This window comes from Octopus bimaculoides, chromosome 23, assembly GCF_046866305.1.
Source record: "Octopus bimaculoides isolate indiv1 chromosome 23, ASM4686630v1, whole genome shotgun sequence".
Lineage (NCBI taxonomy): Eukaryota > Metazoa > Mollusca > Cephalopoda > Octopoda > Octopodidae > Octopus > Octopus bimaculoides.
The window spans coordinates 10,845,280-10,850,279 of NC_142950.1; the positions used below are offsets into that span (position 1 = coordinate 10,845,280).

Here is a 5,000-nt window from a genome sequence, read left to right on the forward strand (position 1 = left end):
TGAACGGAGATGCGTAGATATGTGCTGCATCCAGGAAGTAAGATGGAGAGGAGGTTCTGCAAGGTTCCTCACAGGCAAAGAACACAGGTACAAGATTTTCTGGGCAGGGAACACTGACGGGGTCGGGGGCGTAGGAATACTTCTAGCGGAGAAATGGGTGGATAAGGTAATCGAGGTCGTTAGAGTAAGTGACAGAGTACTTAAGATCAGACTAGTGCTTCATCATAGATTAGCTACTGTCATCTCAGCCTATGCACCTCAACCTGGGCTACCAGATGGTCTGAAAGACCAATTCCATGACACCCTCTTGCAAACTACCTCGTCGACGAGTGACAGGGACCTTCTCTTTGTGGCTGGAGACTTCAACGGTCATGTCGGACGTCGTGCTGGGGGCTTCCATGGCATACATGGAGGCTATGGCTTCGGTTCCCGCAACGAGGAGGGAACCAGACTGCTGGAGTTCTGTGATGCAACCAATCTTATGGTCTGCAATACCAACTTCAGGAAACCTGCCAGTCACCTAGTCACCTACCGCTCCGGCAGACACTCTAGCCAAATCGACTACATCCTCGCCAGAAATAGGGAAAGAGGGCGGCTTATAAATGCCAAAACCTACCCTGGCGAAGAATGTACCCCACAACATAGATTAGTAGTTAGCGACTTTGGGATCAAGGCAAAATGGGTGCCCAGAATTAGACAGGCTTGGAGAAGAAGGGTGTGGAAGCTTAAAGACCCTGCAAACGGACAGAGACTTAGAGACAAGTTACTTGAAGCATTTAACGAAATAGAAGGGGATATAGCATCATACAACGTGGAAGACAATTGGAGATTTCTGCGGGACAACCTGTTGAAAGCCACCGACCAGATTTGTGGGTGGTGTAAGGTCCCCTCCCAACCCAGAGTAACGTGGTGGTGGAACAAGGAGGTAGACAGGGCTATTAGACAAAAGAAACAGGCTTGGAAGGACTGGAAGAACGGTGGGTAGCAGGGAATTGTACCAATGTGCCAGAAGGGAGGCTAGGCGACAGGTTTATTTAGCCAGAGGGGAAGCAGATAAGGAAAGATTTGCCAATGTTCTGCGCCGTGAGGACCAAAGACTCGAGGTATTTCGTGTTGCAAGACAGTGTAGGAGAGAGAATAGTGATGTTGTAGGAGAGAAATGTGTTCGCATGGATGATGGTACGCTTGCATTAAATGAGGATGCAAAGAAAGAGGTCTGGAGATGCCACTACGATAGATTGCTTAATAAAGAGAATGAATGGGAGAAAGAGAGCCTGCCTTATGTCGACCCAATAGAGGGACCAGCTATCCGAGTTGATAGTACCAGGGTAGATAAAGCAATTAAGAGTATGAAGACCGGGAAAGCCCCCGGCCCATCAGGAATCACTGCAGAGATGCTCAAAATATCTGGCAGTGTTGGCTATAGCCTAGTCACCCGTATTACGAACCAGGTGATACACGAAGGAGTCATACCCTATGACTGGTGTAGCAGCATCATAGTCAACTGCTACAAAGGTAAAGGGGACGCTTTAGATACAAATAATTACAGAGGCATCAAGCTGTTAGATCAGGTTATGAAAGTTACAGAGAGGGTCATAGCCCAACTAATTAGGGAGCGAATCAATTTAGATGAGATGCAGTTTGGGTTCGTGCCAGGTAAAAGCACTACTGATGCCTTATTTCTAGTGAGACAGTTGCAAGAGAAATACCTAGCTAAGGATAAACCTCTGTACCTGGCTTTCGTTGACATGGAGAAAGCCTTTGACAGGGTCCCCCGATCCCTTATCTGGTGGTCAATGAGGAAACTTGGGATAGAAGAATGGTTAGTGAGAGCTGTGCGAGCCATGTACAGAGATGCTGCCAGTAAGGTGAGGGTTGGAAATGAGTTACAGCAATGAATTCCGGGTAGAGGTAGGGGTCCACCAAGGTTCCGTCCTCAGCCCCCTATTATTTACCATAGTCCTCCAGGCAATCACAGAGGAGTTCAAGACAGGTTGCCCCTGGGAGCTCCTCTATGCTGATGACCTTGCCCTAATTGCGGAGTCACTATCAGAACTAGAGGAGAAGTTTCAGGTGTGGAAGCAAGGTCTAGAATTGAAGGGCCTTAGAGTCAACCTAGCTAAAACCAAAATCCTAATAAGTAGGAAGGTAGATAAAACACAAACCCCTTCAGGTAGATGGCCCTGCTCAGTATGTAGAAAAGGAGTAGGTAGTAACTCTATAAGATGTACCCGGTGCAAGCTATGGACACATAAGAGGTGCAGCAACATCAAAGGCAGGTTAACTAGCAAGTTAGTTTTTGTTTGTGGCAGATGTTCAGGTGCAATAAAGACTGCAAACAAACAGGAAACAACTTCTATCTCATTCCAGGGTGAAAAACTAGAGGTAGTCGATAGCTTCCGCTATCTGGGCGACCAAGTTAGTAGTGGGGGTGGGTGCGCTGAAAGTGTAGCTGCTAGAATAAGAATAGCCTGGGCAAAGTTTTAGAGAGCTCTTACCCCTGCTGGCGACAAAGGGACTCTCACTCAGAGTAAAAGGCAGACTGTATGACGCATGCGTACGAACAACCATGCTACATGGCAGTGAAACATGGGCTGTAACTGCTGAGGACATACGTAAGCTCGCAAGGAATGAAGCCAGTATGCTCCGTTGGATGTGTAATGTCAATGTGAATACCCGTCAGAGTGTAAGTATCTTGAGAGAAAAGCTGAACATTAGAAGCATCAGTTGTGGCGTGCAAGAGAGACGATTGCGCTGGTATGGACATGTGGTGAGAATGGAGGAGGATAGCTGCGTGAAAAAGTGCCACACCCTAACAGTTGAGGGAACCCGTGGAAGAGGTAGGCCCAGGAAGACCTGGGCTGAGGTGGTGAGGCAAGACCTTCGTACATTAGGCCTCACCGAGGCGATGACTACGGACCGAGACCTTTGGAAATGGGCTGTGCGTGAGAAGACCCGGCAAGCCAAGTAAGATCGTTGCCAGTGCCCCTGGACTGGTTCTTGTGCGGTTGGCACATGAGATGCACCATTTTGAGCGTGGCCGTTGCCAGTACCGCCTGACTGGCTCCTGTAGGATTTTCGAGCGAGATCGTTGCCAGTGCCCCTGGACTGGCTTGTGCGGGTGGCACATAAAAGACACCATTTCGAGCGTGGCCGTTTTCGTGCGGGTGACACGTAAAAGCACCCACTACACTCTCTGAGTGGTTGGCGTTAGGAAGGGCATCCAGCTGTAGAAACTCTGCCAAATCAGACTGGAGCCTGGTGTTGCCATCCGGTTTCACCAGTCCTCAGTCAAATCGTCCAACCCATGCTAGCATGGAAAGCGGACGTTAAACGATGATGATGATGATGATGAAAAGATAATGAGAGTGAAAAAACTACAGAAGGCTTGTGTTACATGGTTAAAGTATATATTTAAATTATGTCAGAAAAATGTAAAAAAAATGTTAGAAAAATGTTATAAAATCTTTTTGGTATATATGCATGTATACGACAGGTTTCTTTCAATTTCCACCTTCCAAATCCACTCACATGTCTTTGGTCGGCCCGACGCTATAGTAACAGACACTTGGCTAAAATGTCACACAGGAGGACTGAACTCAGAACCATGTGGTTGGGAAGCAAGCTTCTTACCACATAGCTATATTTCACTTTTTACCTGTTTCTGTCATTAGACTGTGGCCATGCCGGGGCACCACCTTGAAGGGTTTAGTCAAAAGAAACTGAACTCAGGATTTTGGGGGGTTTTTTCTCTCCAAAGCTTGTGCTTATTCTATCGATCCGTTTCACCAAACTGCAAAGTTACAGGGGACATAAAGAGATCGACCTATAAGCAAGTGAAAGCCTAGGACAATGAAGTCAGAGGTATATCTGCATGTGACAATGTAGCAGAGGGGGGGGGGGATACAAAGTTGTAAATATGGGGACTGAGAGGAGATAAAAATGGGTGAATGAACAAAGGGACATCAGAGAAGGTGGAGACAGAGGTAGGAATATTAAAAGAAGGGAGGGGGTAATAATTCTAAATTTATTTCTGTTTTGATTTTTTTTTTTTTTTTTGTGAGTTTTGTGAACTGCATACCCAGTTTTCTGTTTACACAGAAGACGAGAATGTGGGTGGATGAATGAATGAAACACAGCAATTAAGCTTATTCTGGATACTTTAGCTTCAAAACTATTCTTTTATTTGTTTTAGTCATTTGACTGTGGCCATGCTGGGGCACCGCCTTCAGTTGAACAGATCAACCCCAGTACTTATTCTATCAGAGTCTTTTGCCAAACTACTAAGTTACAGGGACATAAACACACCAACATCAGTTGTGAAGCGATGGTGAGGGACACAGACACATACATATACATATATATATATATATATATATATATATATACACACACACACACACATACATACACACACGATAGGCTTCTTAAAGTTTCCGTCTACCAAATCCACTCACAAGGCTTTGGTCAGCCTGAGGCTATCGTAGAAGACACTCATTCAATGTGTCACACAGTGGGACTGAACCCAGAACCATGTGGTTGGCAAGCAAGCAACTTATCACACAGCCACTCTTGCGCCTATGTGCACAATGAGTGAAAAACTTCTTCAAAGTGATCACTGAATTTCAGAGAAATAGCAGCTAAATCCCCTTCAAATCACACCCTGCCAACATAAAAACAGCAAACACACAGCACACGTGTGTAAGTATGTGTGTATGTTTGTCTGCTCTTTGTCTTTTTAATTTAAAGTAAATTTTGACTAACCACCTACATGGGAACAAATGTGTCGCTACATGTGGAGGAAAGTGTTTTGTTTTAACCATCATCGTAACCCTTTTGTTACCAATTCGGCTGAAACCACCTTTGGCCTTGTAGTACAAATGTCTTGCTTTCATAAGTTTTGAATTAAAATATTCCACTAAACCTTAGTCAAAATTTATGCTCCTAACACTAGCTTAATGATAACTAAGTTATTTTACTAAACTCTTTGTTATATTTAA

The 5,000-nt window shown here is 45.2% G+C and overlaps 1 protein-coding gene across 11 annotated transcripts in view; it reads right to left on the reverse strand.

The window, feature by feature from the left end:
- LOC106879157 (phosphatidylinositol 3-kinase regulatory subunit alpha) overlaps positions 1–5,000 on the reverse strand; it is a 204,836-nt gene that overhangs the window by 81,610 nt on the left and 118,226 nt on the right. The window lies entirely within an intron of this gene.